The following is a 23,536-nucleotide window of genomic DNA, read 5'->3' on the forward strand; positions in this document are numbered from 1 at the left end:
GGTAACCATCAAAAGAGCACTCCCACAGATTCCCCCCAGTGGGTGGCAGTAGTTTAATTGAAGCTTTTAGTTTAAATCACACATAAAGGGAAAGTTTTCTAGGACAAATGAGGGAAGAGTTCAAAAAAGAAAACTTTCTTCTACTGACATGTCATGAAACCACTAGTCAGCCTATAAAATCTTACATGAAACGTCTGTTTCTGTTTCTGAGAGCTTGGAGTGGGGAGGAAGAAATAGGCTCCGACACATATATTCCCTTCCCTCTTCCAGGACCTGTAACCCGCAGTATGGGGACAGGAGGACAGATGGGAAGGCAGAAGCCATGGGGAGACTCCTTTAAGTATTAGTGTTATGGACTGAATGTTTCTGTCCCTTCCAAAATTCCTATGTTGAAGCCCTGACTCTCAATGTGATGGTGTTTGGAGATGAGGCCTTTGGGAGGTAATCAGATTTCAATGAGGTTGTGAGGGTGGAGCCCCATGATGGGATTAGTGTCCCTACAGGAAGAGGAAGAGGCACCAGAGCTTTACATATATAGCTTTATATATATGTGCAAACCAAGAAAGCCTAAGTGAGCACACAGAGAGAGAATAGGCTCTACAAAGCAGAAAGAGGTCACGCACCCAAACCTGACCATATTTGTACCCTAATCTCTATGATATTTTGCTATAGGAACCAGAGCATATGAAGACAATTAGGAGGGGTTCCCTACCCTGCTCAGTTCTGCCAGGTAATCCTGATAGCCTCAGATGATATAGCAGCTACTGAACAAACACTGTACATGGTTTTTGTGGAATGGCATAAAACTTCACTCTGGCCTTTTCCACCGTGGAGACCCCTTTTGAAATGACAGCTGAATGGGCTGGGTGCAGTGGCTCATGACTAAGAGGGAAGGGAATATATGTGTCAGAGCCTATTTCTTCCTCTCCACTCCACAATGGAGGTCGATGGATCACTGGAGGTCAGGAGTTCAAGACCAGCCTGGCCAAACTGGTGAAACCCCATCTCTACTAAAAATACAAAAAGTCAGCTGGGTATGGTGACAGTTTCCTTTAATCTCAGCTACTCGGGAGACTGAGGCAGGAGAATAGCTTGAAACCAGGAGGCAGAAGTTCCAGTGAGCCAAGATCATGCCATTGTACTTCAGCCTGGGTAACAGAGTGAGACACCATCTTTGAAAAAAAGAAAAAAGAAATGGCAGCTGTGTCCAAAATAAGATCTCTATTGTACCTTCTAATGATATAATGTCCAACCCCTTCTCTAACATACAGCCTTGAACTCTTTCCCTCCTGTAATCGTTGGATTCCTTCATGTGGAATCCTCTTCCATACCCTGCAAAGACCTTAGCAGTAGATGTCTTAACAATTCTTCCCCTGCCCCTACTTCTCAGACTATAGCATGTATGTTTACTTTTTTTTTTCTTTTTTCTTTTTTCAGGCATTGGAAGCATTTGTTACTCTGTTGGCCTCCCTATTTCAGAAATCTCCAGGCCCCAGCTGGATGCCTGTCTTTAAGTTCAAACATATCCCCAAATCAGAGAGGACTAACATCAAGCATTCCTTCTACTCCATGGTGGGGAGTAGGCTGAAAATGATGTGTCATACACTAGCCTAAGCCAATTCAGAACTTTTTGGAAGCTATCTATAGCTCCCTGCCGTTAGAGGTAGATAAAGACTATATCGCTCCTTTTCCTCATCCTTGCTATCATGTGGTATACTATGATAAATTTGCCTCCCATACTAGCAAATACTGTAGAAGGCAGGCAGTCTTACAATCCATAGGCTTAAAACAGTCTTACAACTCATAGGCTTAAAACAGTTTTACAACCTGCAGGCTTAATAAAATTCTAGCTCTGTGCTCAGCTGTGCTTGAAAGTGTGTTGTGAATCGGACACAATGATGTTGTTAGCCTTCTGGTCAATCAAGAAACAAAATCTTCCACTGGCAAACTGAAAACAGTCTCACAATTTCCTTGGAATCCTAAGCCTAGAAGTCTATTCCAAATAGGGTAGGCTCTTGAGTTCCCTAAATACCTATATACACTGTTAGTGTAAGAGGGGAAATGCCCATACAATATTTCTGGCCTATTCATGCGTTTGATTAACACTGACTTCACTAATGAAAAATTTCTTATATTTCTGATACTAATTAACAAAGATAACTGAAACCAATGTCATCCTAGAAGAGTGGGCTTCTGATTAGTCATTCAAATGTTAACTATTTGGGGAGCATGCATTCTGAAATTTTAATTAACTTATAGAGTTTGTATATTAAAACTAACTAACATGCATATATCACACTTTCTGTGATAAAGTATACTAAACTAAATTTGAGATAGGTAATCAGACAACCTGGTTATCCTTGGAGAGTCCTATTTTACACTTATTATCCAGAGAAAATTATTGTGTTACCTTTTACTCTCAAAGAATCTAAGTTTGAGCGAAAACTGTATAATCACCTCATAATGAAAGGGAACATCTAGGTTCACAGTACATTCTCTATAAATTCTCTCTTCTTACAACTCTGAAGCCATTCAAGTTATGCCTGTAGGTTCTACTGCTCATCAAGCATCCTATAGATAACAAAATTCAGATCTTCCTGCTTGGAGGCTATCCCCAACTATTATGAAGAACTTTCTAGGAGATTCCATCTCTTGGCTTTAGAGAGAAAAGATGACTGCTCCATAAGAAAAAGAAAAAAGGTAAAATTACTCTTTGTGAACTCCCTAAAAGGATATGCCCTCTACCTCCCTCCCTATCCTCATCTTACATTGAGTTGGGGTACCAGGGCAGGGCATAAGTTTAATGGTACTGCCAGCTTCTTCTGTGCCATCCAGGAAGCCTGGAAAAAATACTTGAGTGCAGAAGGATCTGAGAGAATCGTAAAAACCCAACTTGACTTTCATAGACGTGTAGCCTCCAAATTTAGGCAGACATTCTAACCTGGTAGATTACATGCTCATTTTGTCCCCAGATTTTGGTGCCTATGCAGGGGGAATGGCCCTAGAAGAATGGAGACTTCATCTCTCTCAAAAACACTCTTCAGAAAGCAGATTTGAATCCACTCTTGGCCTCACTATTCTGATTGAGTCCCCCAGCCCTCTCATTTAGGCTGGAGGTGTCCAAACCAATGATGTGGCAAAAATGAGGCTTTGTTGCCTACTCTTTGACTGTCTTATCTCAGGGAGTGATGGCAGTCTGACACCCAATTCCTTCAGAGCTATCTCTAAGATTGGAACACTTGATAACAGACTTTTCAGTGACAGAAGGAATTACACAAATCATGTGTTTAACACTTTCATTTGAGGACCATTGTGATCTTTACACAAAATAATCAGGATCTAACATCAGAGAACTTGTGTTCAAAGGCTTCATCTACCACTGATTAACGTTAGGCGAGGCAATCAAGCTGATTTGCTTCCTTAAACAATGAACAGTATTTAACATACAAAGTTGCCTGAAGAGATGTAAAAGCATATCTCAAAATTATTTTTTAAAAAAACAAACATAAATGTATTTTGCAGATGATTAAATATAAACACAAAGAAGTAATGTAAGCTGTCCAAAGTAACATCCCATTGAAGGGAAGTATCTAGGTCTTCTAACTTGATTGTTGATTGGTTACTGACCCTGTTTCAGGCATTGTGATAAGCCCTCAATGTGCACATTTAATCACCTTTATTCTCAATGTAGTTATTAATATACTCATTTTCTGATAAAGAAACTAATGTCTACACTGTTGGTGGAAGTGTAAATTAGTTCAACCATTATGGAAGACAGTGTGGTGATTCCTCAAGGACCTAGAAATAAAAATTCCATTTGACCCAGCAATCCCATTACTGGGTATATACCCAAAGGATTAAAAATTGTTCTGCTTTAGCCGGGCATGGTGGTGCGTGCCTGTAATCCCAGCTACTCAGGAGGCTGAGGCAGGAGAATTGCCTGAACCCAGGAGACGGAGGTTGCAGTGAGCCGAGATCGTGCCATTGCACTCCAGCCTGGGTAACAAGAGTGAAACTCCGTCTAAAAAAAAAAAAAAAAAAAAAAATTGTTCTGCTATAAGGACACATGCACACGTATGTTCATTGCAGCACTGTTTACAATAGCAAAGACCTGGGACCAACCCAAATGCCCAACGATGATAGACTGGACAGTGAAAATGTGGCACATATACACCATGGAATATTATGCAGCCATCACAAACGATAAGTTGTCCCTTTGTAGGAACATGGATGAACCTGGAAGCCATCATTCTTAGCAAATTGACACAGGAGCAGAAAATCAAACACTGCATGTTCTCACTCATAGGTGGGTGTCGAACAATGAGAACACATGGAAACAGGGAGGGGAGCATCACACACTGGGGTCTGTCGGGGGAAATAAGGGAAGGACAGCAGGGGGTGGGGAGTTGGGGAGAGAGAGCATGGTGAGAAATGCCAGATACAGGTGAAGGGGAGGAAGGCAGCAAATCATGCTGCCATGTGTGTACCTATGCAACTATCTTGCATGTTCTTCACATGTACCCCAAAACTTAAAATGCAATTTAAAAAAAGAAAAAAAAACATTTAATACACTTGTCAATGCCACTTAGGTAGTAAGCAGAAAAAGACATACTTAAATTCAAGTTTACCTAACAAAAGGAGCTGAGCTTGTAGCTAAGTCAGCAGATCTCAAAATTACATACCAAGAAACAAATTAAAAATATGAATTCCAAAAGCCAAAATAGACAAATGGGACCTAATCAAACTCCACAGCTTCTGCACGGCAAAAGACACAGTCAGTAGAGTGAATTGGCAACCAACAGAATGGGAAAAAATTTTTGCAGTCTACCCATCTGATAAGGGGATGATATCCAGAATTTACAAAGAACTAAAACAGATCTACAAGAAAAAAATAAACAAGCCCATTCAAAAATGGGTGAAGGATATGAACAGACACTTTACAAAAGAAGACATACAGGAGGCCAACAAACATATGAAAAAATGCTCATCATCATTGGTCATTAGAGAAATGCAAATCAAAACCACATTGAGATACCATCTCACACCAGTTAGAATGGCGATCATTAAAAAATCTGGAGACAACAGATGCTGGAGAGGATGTAGAGAAATAGGAACACTTTTACACTGCTGGTGGGAGTGTAAATAAATTCAACCATTGTGGAAGACAGTGTGGTGATTCCTCAAGGACCTAAAAATAGAAATCCCATTTGACCCAGCAATCCCATTACTGGGTATATATCCAAAGGATTATAAATCATTCTACTACAAGGACACATGCAAACAAATGTTCATTGCAGCACTGTTTACAATAACAAAGACCTGGAACCAACCCAAATGCCCGTCGACGATACACTGGATAGGGAAAATGTGGTACATATACACCATGGAATATTACGCAGCCATCAAAAACGATGAGTTTGCGTCCTTTGTAGGGACATGGATGAACCTGGAAACCATCATTCTCAGCAAACTGACACAAGAGCAGAAAATCAAACACCACATATTCTCACTCATAGGCAGGTGTTGAGCAATGAGAACACATGGACACAGGGAGGGGAGCACTACACACTGGGGTCCGTTGGGGGGAAATGGGGGAGTGATGGGGAGGTGGGAGGAGATAGCATGGGGAGAAATGACAGATACAGGTGAGGGGAAGGAAGGCAGCGAACCACACTGCCATGTGTGTACCTATGCAACAATCTTGCATGTTCTTCACATGTACCCCCAAACCTAAAATGCAATTAAAAAAAAAAAATATATATATATATATATATATATATGAATTCACATGTTTCTTCTTTAAAGTTTGAGAACCATTGTTGGGGGCAATCGGCTTTATTTTAAACAGCTTAGCACAATGTCTGGAGCAAAGTAGCTTGTTCTTATGTCTTTCTTCCTAATGTGGTTTACCGGGGGGAATTATTCTGGGGTCCCAGTGGCTGCAGCACATGGAGTGGGGGTAGGAATGGGAGGGATTGCAGGCAAGGACCAAACATAGGGTTAATATTCTGTTAAGTAAAAGTGGTAGGAGAATAGAGGAAATGCAGTGATTTATCCAACAGAGCTGGGGATTGAGGGGTGAGGTAGGAGGATTGCTTGAGCCCTGGAGGCAGAGACTGCAGTGATCCAACTTCACGCACTGCACTCCAGCCTGGGCAGTAGACCAAGGCACTGTCTCAAGAAAAAAAAAAAAAAAGAAAAGATATACCCTGATAAAGGTTGTCCCCAACAATGGAAGACTGATTCAGCATTAACACATTTATTAGTACAATTCACTACATTAATAATGTGAGTGTTTTTATGTGTATAAAAGCATCTCAGTAGGTACTAAAAATAATTTGATTTTTAAAAATCTGATAAAAAGTAATTATAAGCAATAACAAATATCCTATTTAAGACTGAAACATTAGAAATATTCTTACTAAAATCATGAACAAGCACAGAGACTTCTATCTCCAGCACACTACAATACTGTCCTTACCAATGCAATAAAATACAAACGAGTATTAAGAGGCTTAAATATTAAAAAGTGGGCAAATTCTAGGTCTGCCTTCCCTCAGATCCATTCCTGAACCACTCATGCTTTGCTTTGTATCATAAGTTGGTCAACCCCTAAAAACTGCATTTACCATGGTTTCTTTTCACTTGGCATCTAGCTGAGTCATACAAATTGAAAGCACCATTGGAGGATTGGAGAGTGGCAGAAGGGAGAATCTGAGGTATTTCTCCCACCTTTTCTCTGCCTCTGAGAGCTTCTTTGGCAGCAGTTAAATCTCCTTAGTGACTCCTGCTTTCTCCCAAAGGACATGTCTACCATGCTTCCGGTTTCTTTTGGGTGTCTGGCTTCTGGCTCCACTAACACGGCCTTCTTTATTGTTTCAGTCTAAAAGCTGCTATTCAGTCTGCTATTATCAACCCCTGGGTTATCTACTTGTTACTGGTGTGGTTTTTCAAGGGCCCCCTCACTTTTTTAACCACTTTCCTGTTTTAAATTCCCTTCGAGGTTAAATACTCAAAGTGGTTTCTGTTTTTACCAGCAAGACTCTGGCTATACAGAAAACTGTTGGTATTTGTAAATTCTACAGTTTTCTCCTAGAATCTCCAAAGGAATCAAATGAAAGGCTATTAAAAACGAAGGTGAAAATTCATTAAGCCAGATGATACAAGCTCAAAACACAGAAAAATTTATATGTCAACAATGTCTAATCAGAAAATGTAACAGAAACATTTATTCCATTCATCATAATGATGAACTCGTAAATGCCTGGGAGTAAACTAAAATAAATATGTAAGACCTACATAAAGCAAACTATAAAACTTTAATGAAGGACAGAAAAGTAGATCTAAATTTTTAAAAAGATATGTCATGTTCCTGAATATTAAAATTTAATAGTATAAAGTGGTCAGTTCTTCCCCAGTTAATCAATATGTTAAATGTAATTCCAATAGAATCGTTTTTACAAGACTTAAAAATCAGATTCCAGAGGTGCCTCAAGATGACTGACTAGATACTTCTAGTACTCACCTCTTCCACCGAAAAAGAAAACAAATTAGTCAGTAGATAATCATCCTTCAAATAGATCATCTAAGATAAAATATTGAAATTAAACACAGAAGTTACAGGACATACATAATGCGAGGAAGGAGAAGGAAACAAGGCTGCCTGCTTGGCCAGGATCAGCTAGGAGCCTGGTGAGAATCCTCAGTGTGCGGAAATGCTAAGTGAGATAACCGCAGTGGTCCACATTTCCACCACAAACTCCTGCAATCCTAGCCACAAGAGAGCCCCTTTGTAACCACCCAGTGATTTCAACCTGCCTAAACAGAGCCAATTTATCAAGACAGGGGAATTGCAATAGAAAAGGGTAATTCATGCAGAGCCAGCTGTGCAAAAGACCAGAGTTGTATTATTACTCAAATCAGTTTCCCAGAGCACTGGGGATCAGAGTTTTTAAGGACAACTTGGTGGGTGTAGGAAAAGTCAGTGAGCCAGAAGTACTGACTGGTCAGGTAGGAGATGAAGTCATAGGGAATTGAAGCTGTCCTCTTGCACCAAGTTGATTCCAGGGTGAGGGCCACACAATCATATGAGCCAGTTTATTGATCTGGGTGGTGCCAGCTGATCCATCAAGTGCAGGATCTCCAAAATATCTCAAGCACTAAACTTAGGAGTAGTTTAGAGAAGGTCATAATCTTGTAGCCTCCAGTTGCGTGACTCCTAAACCATAATTTCTAATCTGTGGCTAATTTGTTAGTCCTACAAAAGCAGTTTAGTCCCCAGGCAAGGCGGTTTGTTTTGGAAAAGAGTTGTTATCATATTTGGTTTTGTTTTTCATGTTGGTTTTGTGGGGTGCGGTGGGGGGGTGGTTGTTTTGTTTTGAGGGTCTGGCTCTGTTGCCCATGAGGGAAGGTATTCTCTTTCTGGGTCCACAAGGGGGCGTAGTTTTAAGGGCAAGAATTTCCCAGCGCCATGCCAGCCTCCCATCTCTCTCCATCTGGGAGATTTAATGGTTTATGTTTAAATTTTGCATGCACAGGAAGAAACTAAGAGTCAATCACTCCAGCAAAAATTCTGAGGAACTCCTTTCATTGGCCAGGGGTCTTAGAGAGGGTGAGGGTTCCTCCCAGGTTAAAAGTCCCTTCTTCCATACCCCTTCGGACTCCATGTTTGGGTCCCCTTCCACAAACACTCCCTTCGTGGAAACCGTCTTTCTCTCTCCTGGATTTCCCCTCTGGAGTCCCCTTCCACACTCTCTCATGGAAGCCTGTCTTCCCCTCCTAAACTCCATCTCTCTCTATTCCCTAACACTCTGATACAAGCTGCTTTCCTCTCCTGGATTCCATCTTTCTGGATTCCCTCAGTGTGAGAGTTAGCTGTTTCTCTCTCTCTCTCCTTCTCCTGTTTCTCTCTCTTTCTCTAAACAAAGCACTTTCTACAAACACTTTTGAGTTTGGCATTTACTGTGCACTGCACCGTGGTCCCCTCTCTCATTCTTGAGAGGACAGGAGACCAAGAACCTGGAGAAATGTCCTCTCAGGGAAGCTGAGGGAACCCTGAACCCCAATATTACACCTAGGCTGGAGTGCAGTTGTGTTATCTCGGCTCACTGCAACCTCTGCCTCCTGGGTTCAAGTGATTCTCCTGCCTCATCCTCCCAAGTAGCTGGGATTATAGGCTTGAGCCACCACACCCAGCTAATTTTTGGTATTTTTAATAGAGACAGGATTTCACCATGTTGACCAGGCTGGTCTGGGACTCCTGACCTCAAATGATCCACCCACCTCAGCCTCCCAAAGGACTGGGGTTACAGGCATGTCATCTTTGTTTTAAGCTATAAAACTGTAAACTAAGTTCCTCCCAAAGTTAGTTTAGCCTATGTCCAGGAAGAAAGAACAGCTCAAAGGTTAGAAACAAGATGGTGTTGGTTAAGTTAGATCTCTTTCACTGTCTCAGTCACTCTTTCACTGTCTCAGTCATAATTTTATAAAGGTGGTTGGTTTCCCCTTGACCTTTACAGGGGCTGAGGCTAACTAACATAGATAGCTTCCTGGAGACCATACAATAATATTGTTCAGGAGAGTCCACAAACCCGAGTGTTAATCAGCTACAGCACAATGCAATTTTGAAAGCACAGCTCCCATCAGACTGCATCTTTTCCTGGGGGCCCAACAGTCCCTTCGTCTACACATCCCTGGAGCTCCATTGACATTCCCAGTCCACAGCTGCCTCCCTGCTGGCAGCTGCCACCGGGCCAAGGCAGAGTTGTAGGCAGTAACCTCGTCCATCCAACGAGAAGCAGCTGTGAAGAAAAGCTACCCCCCCACACAGCTACCACCACTGCTGGCTGCTGCTGCTGGCTCCTGCCACCACTGAGGAGGGAGCACAAGCCACAGGCAGCAACTTTCTCCACCCAGCAGAGAGGCAGCTGTAATGAAGTGATACCTCCTCCTGCAGCTGCCACCACACCTGACTGACTGCTGCTGCCAGGGCTGAATCCAGAACCACTGGCAATAAGCCCATCTCCTCCCCTGAGGACAAACATCACTGCCTTCAGCCACTGTTACTACAGGCTGTACTGTTGCCCCCAAGATGAAAATGCGACCGAAGCATATACCCCCAGCTGCCTACCTATGGCTGCTCCCACTGAAAGCAACCCCACCCTCCACAGCAGCAGGGCCACAGTACAGCCACTGCAGCCACAATCTAAGCATTCTGCTGGTGGCCTAAGGATAAACCTACCACAGCCAGTACCTGTTTGCACTCCCAGGGTGCCTGATGATAGGTCCTCCTAGCCCAGCTCTGCTCCCCACTCACTACCCACATCAACAACAGCGTCCCAGGGATCACGCAGACTAGTCCATCATCACTGGCACATGAGTACACGTCCTGTGGGCCTGAGGTCAGGAACATCCAACCTGCCACTAATACCATGGCTGAAACTCACTCACGCATACCACTTATTGGCCTGGAGTCTGGCCCACCCAACCCATCACAACCACCACCAACATCAACACGGACCACTTGTGACCCAGAAGGTTGTCACACCACTGCTACTACCATCACCCACAGCATACCTGCTGCCCAGGGGCTTAAGAATCCACCTATTCCCCTGATCCACTGCTGCTATTCTTAGCACCCAAGCAAACCACCTAGAGACCCAAGAACTGGCCTTCCAGGACCCACCAACTTTGGTGTGCCATTATACACAGACCAAGGACAGGCAATACTTGGCCCAACACTGCCACTACTGGCACCCAAAGACTGGCCCATCTGTCATCCCAGGCCCCAATAAAATGTCACCACAACCTGAAATAACAATCACATCCTATGCCACTGAGGAAATCACAGATGCCACTAATTCTGTTTAGAGTTAAAAAAAAAAATACAGAGACTACACTACTGCATACACCCAGAATCAAAGCCTATCCAACCAACACCATAGATACATCTTTAGAAAACAGTCCTCTTCTCCAAAAGCAAATTCAAAAAAATTAAAAGAAGCAACTGTTATACCCAATGAACAGAAATAAACATAAAGACATAAGAAACATAAAAAAGCAAGGAAATATAACATCTCCAAAGGAACACAATAACTCTCTAGTAACAGATTCCATTAAAAATTATAGAATCCCAGAAAAAGGATTCAAAATATTGATATTAAAGAAGCTCAGTAAGATACAAGAGAACCACAGATAAATAATCCAAAGAAATCAGAAAACTACTTCAATATACAAATGAAAAATTCACCAAACAGATAGATATTAAAGAAAAGAACCAAACCAAAGTCTGGAACTCAAGAATTCATTGAATAAAATACAAAATACATTCAAAAGCTTCAACAATAGATTAGATCAAGCAGAAGAAAGACTCTCAGAACTTGAAGAAATAATTCTTTTAAAATAACCCAGTCAGACAAAAACTGTTTTTAAAAGAAGGGGAAAAAAATGAGCAAATCCTATGTGGTATATAAGACACCATAAAGTGACCAAATACTCAAACATCTGGTGTTTTAGAAGGTGAAGAGAAGGAAAGAGGATTAAAGAAAACCTATTTAAAGAATAGATGAAAAATTCTTGAATCTACCAAAAGATTTAGATACTCAGATACAGCAATCTCAGAGACACTCAAATAGACACAGTTCAAAAAGGTCTTCTCCATGGCACACAACAGTCAAAGTGCCAAAAGTTAAAGACAAAAGATAATTTTATTACCAGCAAGAGAAAAACACCTAGTCACTTATGAAAGAACCCTCATTAATTAACAATGAATTCTCAGCAGAAACCTTACAGGCCAGGAGAAAATGGGATATGTTCAACGTGTTTAAAGAAACAAGACTGCAAGCCAAGGATAGTATGCCCCCAAAAAATTATGCTTCATAAATGAAAGAAAAGTAAATAAAAAGACAAAACAAAACAACAAAAAAAACCACTTCCCACATAAGCAAAAACTGAGGGAATTCATTACCACTAGACAGGCCCTACAAGCAATGCTTAAAGAAGTCCTATATCTAGAATCAAAAGAATAATATTACCATCATGAAAACACATGAAAGTAAAAAACTCACTGGTAAAGCAATCACACAAAAGAGGAAGAGAAAGGAATCAAATGGTACCTCTACAGAATTCCACCGAACCACAATGACAAACAGTAAGAGAAATATAAGGAAACAAAGAATTTATAAAACAACTAGAAAGCAGCTGGGTACAGTGGCTCATGCCTGTAATCCCAGCACTTTGGGAGGCTGAGGTGGTATGTGGATCATTTGAGCTCAGAAATTCAAGACCAGCCTGAGCAACATGGTGAAACCCTGTCTCTACCAAAAATTCATAAAACTAGTCAGGAATGATGGTGCATGTGGTCCCACCTACTCAAGAGGCTGAGACAGGAGGATTGCTTGAGCCTGTGAGGTGGAGGTTGCAGTGAGCCAAGATTGTGCCACTGCACTCCAGCCTGGGTGACAGAGAAACATTTCATCTCAAAAAATAAAACAAAATAGATTTTTTTAAAAAACTACTAAAAAGCAAGGACCAGTATGACAGGATCAAAATCTCACATATCAATAGTAATCTTGAATGTAAAGAGATTAAATGCTTCACTTAAAAGATATAGATTGGGCCGGGCCTGGTGGCTCATGCCTGTAATACCAGCACTTTGGAAGACTGAGGTGAGTGGATCACCTGAGGCCAGGAGCTCAAGACCAGCCTGGCCAACATGGTAAAACCCCATCTCTACTAAAAATACAAAAAAATTAGCTGGGCATGGTGGCAGGTACCTGTAATCCCATCTACTCAGGAGGCTGAGGCAGGAGAATTGCTTGAATCTGGGAGGTGTGGGTTGCAGTGGGCCAAGATCCCACCATTGCACTCCAGCCTGGGCAACAAGAGCAAAACACCATCTCAAAAAAATTCAAAAAAAATACAGAATGGCTGAATGGATTTTTAAAAAGGGACCCAGTTACACACTGCCTACAGGAAACTCACTTCACTTGTGAAGTCATACAGACTAAAAGTCAAGGAATGGGATAACAAATATTGCATGAAAACAAAAAGCAAAAGTGAGCAAGAGTGGCTATTCTTATATCAGATAAAACGGGCTGTTTTGAATTATACAGACAGAAAGAAGGAAAAGACTAAGTAAAATGATAAAAAGAGATAAAGTCATTATATAATGATAAAGGGATTAATTCAGTAAGAGGATATAATACATATGCACCCAATTCTAAATGTATATGCACCCAACACCAAAGCACAGATACGTAAAGCAAATATTGTAAGACCTAAAGGGAGACATAGACTCCCATACTGTAATACCTAAGGACCTTATAAATCCCACTCTCATCATTAGACAGATGATCTAGATAGAAAATTCACAAAGAAACACTGGATTTAATTGCACAGTAGAACAAATGGACCTTACAGACATTTTCAGAACATTTCATGTAACAGCTTCAGAATACACATTCTTAGCAGTTCGTGAAACATTCTCTAGGATAGACAATATGTTAAGACACAAAATAAGTCTTAAATTTTTTTAAATTAAATCCTACCAACTATCTTCTCAGATGACAATAGCATAAAACTAGAAATTGATAACAAGAGGAACTTTGGAAACTGTACAAATAGATGGAAATTAAAGAATTTGCTCCTGAATGAGCATTGTATCAAGGAAGAAATGAAGGACAAAATTGTTAAAATTCTTGAAACGAATGAAAATGGAAGGGCAATTACCAAAACCAAAGCCTATACAGCAAAAACAGTGCAAAAAGGGACATTTATAGTAATAAAACCCTATGTCAAAAAAAGTAGAAAAACTTAAACACTAACAGTGCATGTCAAGGAACTAAAAAAATAAGAATAAACCAAACTCAAAATTAGTGGAAGAAAATAAATAATAAAGATCAGAACAGAACTAAATGAAATAGAGACTAAAAAATAATACAAAGGAGCAGCAAAGCAAAAAGTTGACTTTTTGAAAAGATTAAAAAAAAAAAAAGTACTTGCTAGACTAGCCAAGAAAAACAAGAAAAAAGAAGGAAGCAAAATTAGAAATGAACAAGGAGACATTACAACTCACACCACGGAAATACAAAAGATGATCAGAGATTATTATGAATAACTATAAACTGACAAACTGAAAAATCTAGAAGAAATGAATAAATCCTGGACACATAAAAACCAGCAATATTTAATCAAGAAGAAATAGAAAACCTGAACAGACTAGTAGCGAGTAACGAGACTGAATCAATAATAAAAAGTCTCTTAACAACAACTACAACAAAACCCTAGGACTAAATGGCTTCACTGCTGAACTCCATCAAACTTTCAAAGAAAAACTAACACCAATTCTCTTCAAACTATCCCAAAAACAGAAGAAGAGGTAATATTTCCTAAATCATTTGATGAAGCAACATTACCTTGATACCAAAACCAGACAAGTATGCAATAAAATAAGAAAAATGGCCAGGCACAGTGGCTCATGCCTGTAATCCCAGCACTTTGGGAGGCTAAGACAGGTGGATCACTTCAGGTCAGGAGTCTGAGACCACCCTGGCCAACATGGTGAAATGGAGTTTATTAGATACGGATATCTAATAAAAATACAAAAATCAGTCGGGTGTGGTGGCACGTGCCTATAATCTCAGCTACTTGACAGGCTGAGGTGGGAGAACTGCTTGAACCTGGGAGGCAGAGGTTGCAGTGAGCCAAGCTCATGCCACTAAACTCCAGCCTGGTGACTGGGCAAAACTCCCTCTCAAACGAACAAACAACAAACAAACAAACAAACAACAACAAAAAAAAAACCTACAAGCAAATATCCCTGATGAAGAGAACAAAAATTATCAACAAGAGACTAACAAATAAAATCCAACAGCACATCAAAAGATAATATGCTGTGATCAAGTGGGATTAATCCCAAGGATGCAAGGATAGTTCAACATGTACAAATCAATAAACCTGATACATCACATCTAGAGAATGAAGGACAAAAATATATTATCATCTCAATATATGCAGAAAAGAGTATCTGATCAAATTCAACATTACTTTATTAGAAAAAAACTCTCAAAAAATGAGGCATAGAGGAAACATACCTCAAAATAATAAAGTGATGGCATCCAATTACAATCTTCCTCTAACACACTCAAACTCCTTAAAAATGCCTAAATTTTTTCTCTGTGTCAAATTTGAGATGTAAGCTTGTATCCTGTTTTCTCTAAAGCTTGGTTAAGTGCTTTGGGCACATGGAACAGATAAACTGTAATGTATTTCATTTACAGAGGCAGAGTTTAATCTAACTAGTGAGTTTTACCTGACTCATGGCTAAAATTTTAAAATCAACGCTATACAGTTTTAAATTTTGCCTATATTTTATGTGCACATGCATATACATTTGTGTTTGTATATTGCCTAAATAATATTACATTGACTTAAGTTAATGAGTGCTCATAAATTAAGTAAATAAGTTCAAATGCTTTTCAAATTCATGTGACTTTTGTAATTTTTGACAAATAAAAGTAGTTTTATAAGTCAACAACAACAAAAAATAACTCCATTAAAAACTGGGCCAATGACATGAACAAACATTTCTCAAAAGAATACATACAAGTGGCAAAAAAATGAAAAAAATGCTGTGAATCAGTAATCATCAGAGAAATCCAAATAAAAACCACAATGAGACACTAACACCAGTCAGAATGGCAATTATTAAAAAGTCAAGAAATGACATACTGGCAAGACTGCAGAGGAAAGGAAACACTTAAAAACTGTTGGTAGGAATGAAATTAGTTCAGCCACTCTGGAAAGCAGTTTGGAGATTTCTTAAAGAGCTAAAAATAGAACTACCATTCAACCCAGCAATGCCATTATTGGATATATACCAAAAGGGAAATAAATCACTCTACTTGAAAGTTCCTTTATGCTTCATTCTTCAAAGCACTTGTATGTTCATTGCAAAGCACTATTCACAATAGCAAAGACATGGAGTAAACCTAAGTGCCTGTCAACAGTGGATTGGATAAAGAAAATACGGTAAACATACACCAGGGAATTCTACACAGCCAAGAAAAAAAAAAAAAATCATGGCCTTTACAGCAATACAGATGCAGCTATAGGCCATTATCCTAGGCAAATCAATACAGAAACAGAAAACCAAATACCACATGTTCTCATTTATAAGTGGGAGCTAAACACTGGAAACACATGGACATGAAGATGGGAACAATAGACACTGGGGACTACCAGAAGTGGGAGGAAAGAAAGGCAGTAAATATTTTAAAACTACATATTGGGTACTATGCTAACTACCTGGGTGATGGGATCAATCATACCCCAACCATCAGCATCACACAATATACCCATGTACTGAACCTGCATATGTAGTCCCTGAATCTAAAATAAAAGTTTTAAAATAAAATTTGTAAAAACAAAAAAAAACCTAGTTTTTAAATTATTGATAAAATGAAATTTGAACATCTTCAGAATTATCAAATTAATATTACATATAGTTAATATATTTTTGTCTGTATCTGTTGGTCAGTCAGGTTTATGCTATCTGTGCTAGATGTTTCAAGGCTGTAAAATTGTTGTTTCTGTGACATTTTTGATAGTCTGATTTTTTTTCTGGGGCTTATGTCTTTGGTTTTGAGTTTAGATTCTGGGGTGTAGACAAGTGGCCACAGTGAGACCTACAGACACATGTGTGTCTGCAGCACCTGAGGCCCATTCTCTCTACCCCTTCTGGGCCTCCTGGCCATGATGAAAGGGAGTACGATCCTCCAGGAACCCTCCCTTACAGCTCCGTCTTCTGTCCTGAGCTCTACACCTAATGTTTAAACGCATGACCCAGACAGACCTGGCCTTTCAGTGCTGTCCTGTGTGTCACGTGACTGGGGGAGATATTAGGTAGGGAGGGTACCTATGTAATAGTTGCAGAATTATTTTTAGTAATTTAAAATCTTGAAGTCAAATAATAGATAATTACAAAAATGTCTGTATTTTTAACTAAAACCCTGAAATATTTAACGTGAGTTATTACCTCCTTCAGGAAGCCTTCCCTGAATACTCCAGGCCATGCTGATTATTCCTTTGTTTGATCTTCTGCAACATTCTTAATATTCACCAATTTAGTCTTTTATTTGTTAAAAATATAAATGAAATCGAAGGGTTCTCTAAATTTATTGCACCAAGGGAGAGGTTAAGTTCTGGAGACTGAGTCACATAGCATGCTTACAATTCTGCTTAGATTATAGCTTAGCTTTCTTCTTCATTGTCCTTTTTCTGTAAATGACTAAGAGAGACCAGAGAGCAGACCCTCGCCCTTCCAAACACTAGTCTTTCTTAGAGATTGACTGCTTCCTTTTTTGTCCTGTACTAACTCAGCCCAAATGGCACCCAAGACCCCATGACAGTTGCATCTTCAGTATAGAATGTTAAATACCTCTTTACCAAAAGAAAAAGACTACCTTGACTAATCAGATCATTGTAACTATACGTTAAGCCTTACATTAAAAATATTAAAATTCTATTAAACTTCCCTAAACTTTATCCATGTAAATTATCTCACACTTCTACACTTGGGAATACTGACCTTCATTCCTTGAAATCCCTGCTTCCTAGGTGGCCAAGCTTCAAACTTTATACTTGAGGTGGGAAAAGGCAGAAAGGAGACCAGATGACCTTTTGTCTTTGTAAATCACTCCCCTGCCATCAGACAAGCAGAAGAAGAGGCAGAGTGTTCCCCCCTCCTCCCCTCCTGCATTTCAACCTTCTTGAACCCAACAATCCTCATGTTTTAGAGAGGAATATTTTGGTTTCCTCCAGTAGTATTTTGCAGAGGCTTTTACATATACTAGGTGCTTAAATGCTTATTGCATGATGACTTGCTCGACTAAGACACACCATAATTCTTCCCATCATTCAGGAAAGAAAGGGGCCTTCATATTTTATTCTGTTAATCTCATAGTTAGCAGCTATGAGATTAACAGAAGACTCAGTTCTATACTTCACAGAATACTATCTGGTCTGTAAAAAAGGAAAAGCAGTTGCAATGCAGAATGAATCATTAGCATGCAGTTATCAAGATTACACTTGGGTAAACCCTGGTTCCCTGCATCCCCTGCAGAGAAGACAATCAGACTGAAAATGATTGATTAGTGGGAAACTAATCAGAGCAGAAACTTCTTTAACATATTCACTAAGCAGAAAATATGTTTAATCAGTGTGGGAAGGTATAGCGTGCCACTGAAATAGATGTTCTCATCACTCATTTCAACTACTTGAATGTGGATGGAATTTTGTTTCCTAAGTAATGTTAAAGGACATTTTTTTAAAATAGTAAAATTATGACTTTCATACAGATGTAAAAATGAATACATTTTAAAACCTTCCTTTAACTCACCAATGAGAGAATAAAATATTATACTCAAAGAATTCAAAGAACAGATCTTTATAGATATGAAATTTTGAAATGAACGTGCAAATGGAGGCAAAACTAATGAAAATCCTCAGTGAGGGGAGAAAAGTCAACTAAGTCCTCTACAGAATAGAGTTTACACGTCAATAGACAATTATTTTACATTGCTATAAGTTACATATGCGTTTCAGAGTTGTAAAGTAGCTCCCATAGAATCAGATTTGCCAAAATTTTAAATTTGAAACAGTTGGGAGGATCATCCTGCCCAAAGCACTAACAACCTGTCATTGGTGCAATTTGGCCTTCACATCTCCAAAAGCCACATGGAGATGGGCCACACCAAGCATGTTTACCTTGGAGTAAGTTCTACTAAGATAATGAGTCTAATGAGTATGGCTTCCCAGTGAGCTCAGTGATCTATTCCATTTCATAATTATCTCCTAAAAATAAACTCTTATAAGAGGGTGTTTTAGTATTCCTATCTTGAATATTGAATATCACTTGATGACTCATCTTTATAAACATTTTCTTAATTTTAACCTATGGCCTATTTTGTAGTGTTTAATGTTACACTTTCTCTGCAATTTATGTTTTGCTTATATTTGTTTCAAACCAAGTTTATATAAAACATATGTATTCAAATTATAAACCTCGTCTTCTCTGCTTCATCTCTCAATATTTTGAATTCTAAATAAAATCCCATCAAAGAGAAGTTCATCTACTTGCTTATTTTAAACAGCCTTCAAATGTTATTTTTCTCTTAATTTCTATTCATTTTTTATTAGACCACTCTTTATATTGTTTTGTTAGTATGTAATCACATTGCTTGGATATATTTATAATATTTTACTATCAACACAGTTTATCATTCAATTTCAGTTTAACTCTTCACAAATTATTTGAAACTAAAATCACCTCTTGGAATGCATTAAAAGATGATGAAATTTAGGCACTGGTTTTATAATATTTCTTCATGTTATTTATCTCAAATCAGATCTTAGGTTTAATTGACTCTGGGTACCAGCTAAATCTAAATATGGGAGGACAAATCCAGATGTTAGCACATGGAGAAAAAGAAGAAAATTGTTTCTTTGAACAGTAGAATTGCCTCCCTCTTTCCTTCCGCATCCTTACCATTTATCTTTCTGGATGTTAATCTAGTCGTGCCTCATGTAACAATGTTTCCATCATAATAGACTTCATATATGATGGTCTCATAAGATTATAACATCATATTTTTACTGTAACTTTTCTATGTTTAGAACTGTTTAGATACACGAATACCATTGTGTTACAATTGCCTATAGTGCTCTGGTAACATGCTGTATGGGTGTGTAGGAGTACCAGATTAAAGCTTCAAGGACAGGCTTGAGAAATAATAGATAGTCCCTGAACCTGAATTGATTTCTCAAGGGCATAAGGCTGGAAAGCCATCATGCTTTGTTTTGCAAAATGAGGTATGGAAAGAGCCAAAGGGTTTCTGAAGTCAGATGAGGTTTTGAAGGCTGGGGGAAAGATAAGGGTGTAGGCATGAGGTTCTGTCAACCAGAAAGCAACTTTGGGAATAGATCAGAGATGTAATATATTTTACTAAGCATTGCTGCAGTATATGTGATTTAAACTCCCTTCTCCATTCCCCATTAAATCTTCAGTAAAAATCGACGTTACTTTGGGGAGCTGGCCAGTTTGTGATAATATAACAAACATCACACCAAGAACAATTAGGTGAGCATGAGCAACAGCTGCCCATAGGTCTCAAGGTTTTATACCAGTGAGAAGATACACCTGGAGGGGACTCGCAGGAAGAGTGATACCCTACAGGCTTTTCTGAAATGCCGGCAAGCCTGACAGTGTGCGTTGATATGCACCTGATGTCTATTTTGGGCTTTTGATCAGGTCATTTGTCATGTTCATTTTGCCTGCTTAAGAAGACTTACAAGAGATTGATTCATGTCACTATCCAATAACTTTACACTCTACTGAATAATCACAGTGCTTCTGCCTCTTAAAAATACTTTATAAATATTAATCCCCATATCATTCCCATAAATTCCACTTTTTAAATAAAAAAGACAGCTGCTTCACGTTAATCATCATGGCAGGAAATGGATTGGACACTTTCTGAAGTGTTTGACTACAAATACAGCTTTGACCTCTGGCGGTTGGAAGCCCAAAAGCTGAAAAGCTGCAGAGGTCCAAAGCTTAAGTCATGGTCCTGGGCTCCATTTGGCATGTAGAATTATGAATGAGTTATGGGTTCTAGTCCTGCCTCAGGCACTTGTCCAGTTACAAAATCCTGGGGGTGTTGTCTCACTTCTCTGGAAGTCAGTCTATTCCAAGACCAAACCAAGGGTCGGGCTGCTTATGCTCGTGGCCCAATAATGAGATGCAGATGAACTGGGAAAGGAGGGAGTTTTTATTTCTGTAACCAGTAACAGGGAGGAGGGCTAGAAAGTATCACCAGACCAACTCAAAACGACAAAGCTTTCCATAGCTTATATACCTTCTAAGCTATATGTCTACATATAAGTGTGCATTCATCTAAAGACATAGGTAATTAACTTCTTTTAATCTATAACTAAGGTCTGAGTCCTGAAGCCCTCGCTGTAAATTTACTTAAATAGGTCCAGGTGCTGGGGGAATTACCCTTATCTTGTCTCCTGCTAAATCATGAAGGTTTGGGGAGTTCCTTTAGACCCCACCAAACTTGTTTGTGGAGGCCTGGGAAGTCTCTTCAGACCCCCCAGTAAACCTTGTTTAATCCTAAATGGGTCCTGTTAAGAATTCTTCATTATCTTGTCATGTTCTAAGGCACAGGAAAGGCCTGGGCAAAACGCTTGGTGGGCTTTTGTTACATTCCAGCCTTTGCATAAGGGCACTGACTCTCTCAGCTTTTAATGTTTAACTTAACCACTCAGTCCGTGCTGAAACAGGTGTTATGGAGGCCTGCATTAGTAAGACATAGCCCTTGTCTCCTGCTAAATCATGGAGGTTTGGGGACTTCCTTCAGAACCCCCAGTAAGTCGTCTCATCTTAAATGACCACATCAGACTAATCTCTGGTTCTCAAATGGAATCTGAGAAGATCTTGAAATCCAAGTGCCTTCCTCAAAGGGAGGCTCCTTACCCTCTCCTGCAGCAGAGACTTTCTTTTATATGGCTTTCCGTTAGGCAACAAGGTGTAGAATAGTGAAACTCACCAAATTCCTCTCACGGAGGGAAATATCTTGATGCCTGAAGTGGGAGTGAGATTCTAAAGTGCAGACTTAAGGAATTAGGAGTTTCCTCTACATAGCAGGAGAAAGAGAAAGAGAAGTTCCACAGAGAAAATTCACAAGAAGGAGACAAAAGCCCAAGGGTCTGAATGTTATCAGGAAGGTAAAAAGGAAGAAGATTGTGATGGTTAAACAACTGAACCCCTTAGAGTCTGAGCTGCAAGCCCAGCTCTGCTTCCTACTAGCTGTGTGACCTTGGACCACCTACCTTCTCTGGCCTCGGCTTCCTCATCTGTAAAATGAGAATAGTAATGGTGATAGCATTGGAAAAAGGCCAACTTACCCCAAATTACTGGCAGCGTATCCTTACGGTCTGTAGCAACTTCTGTCCTTGCCGTCTCAGCAGAATTTGACTAAAAGGCATAAAGCAGAAAAAGAGACCAAGGCAAGTTTGAGAGCAGAAATGAGATTATTTTAAAAGGCCTCAGAACAAGAAAGAAAGGAAGGTGAGCTTGAAAGAGACCTAAGCAGGCATGTGAAGGTTAAAGGGAGAAAGACGAGTGCCCCCTTTTAACTGTGATCCTAGGACTTTGATAAGCTCATCTCTTTTTCAGGATTCTTTCCTTACAGTGGGCTTCCAACACATGCAAAGCCCTCCTTAACCTTGGGAAGTGAGCACGCACGGTGTGTTTGGGGAGTTATATGCACCCCCATCTGAGGCTCTCCTTCGTTTTCCAGTGGATTGTATTCAGATCAGACTTCACCATTTTTGTCTCTTAACACGCATGCCCAGGAAGTTGCTCCTGGGGCCTGCATTCAATTAACAGTTAGCTGTTAACAGGTGTGGACCATCAGGAACCGGCCTTTCCCGGCACTGCCAAATTATTACTTTTAAAGAGGCAATGCAAGAATTGCTGACCCATCACCCAACATTCCTAGTGGTTGTGGGGAGGGCCTTTTCCTGCCCAGCTCATGCCTATGCCTGTAACAGTGAAATTTATCTACTAAAATGAATTTAATTAGTTAAAAAATACAAAGACCTTCATGAGTACCATATAAATCTCTGTAGGTAAACCTCCTTTTTGAGGCCTAACTTAAGTGGGTCCTTGGAGGAGAAAATTTTGAAGGCAAATTATAAATGTATTAGCTGAGAGGACACCCAAATAAACCTTCTTATCTATCTCCTCTGGGCAATACTCTGTGAAGTCTACATAATTCACTTAGGTTTTTGTGCATGCCTATTTTATGTCTGTTATAAGAACAGTTATTGCATCACTTCTGAATGTATGGGCCATATTTATTGCATCTCAACACACCCGCTTGTGGAAGATAATTTCTTCATTAAAGATAAATATATAATAAAGTACAAGAGATGACTACTGAAACTAAATTTCACAGAGTGTCTTTTGCTTTAAATGTAAAAAAAATTAAAATTTTAAAAATGCATTTTAAAAGCCATGCATAGGTCTGGGAAATGATTCCTACTAACTTAATTCATAAAAAGCCAACTTTACAAAGGCCAGCCTAAGCAACCTAGCAGTGAAACGGGAAAAGTTCCTTTGGCCCCTCACAAGGCATGCAATGGCCGTGCGTCTCGCTTCTTCAGTGCTCCGCTGCTCAAAACTCTAGGGGAGCATAGACAGGCAGGCTGTGGGGCTCCAACCCCATGGCAGAGTTCAGGGCTGAAGATTTACAGCTAAAATCCCACTGGGCGTGTTACAGGGTGCTCTTTCAGTTTAGCTGTCTGTAGGTGGCTTGTGTTAACTAGCTCAATTAGATCCTCCCTTATCTCCAGGACAGAGGCCTTTCTGTATCCCGGGGTTCTTGACTTGGTGTACTGGACGAATTGGATCACCTGTGGGCTTGGAGAATGAGTGCAAGGTTTTATTGAACGGAAGTAGCTCTCAGCA

Source organism: Saimiri boliviensis, chromosome 5 (assembly GCF_048565385.1).
Source record: "Saimiri boliviensis isolate mSaiBol1 chromosome 5, mSaiBol1.pri, whole genome shotgun sequence".
Lineage (NCBI taxonomy): Eukaryota > Metazoa > Chordata > Mammalia > Primates > Cebidae > Saimiri > Saimiri boliviensis.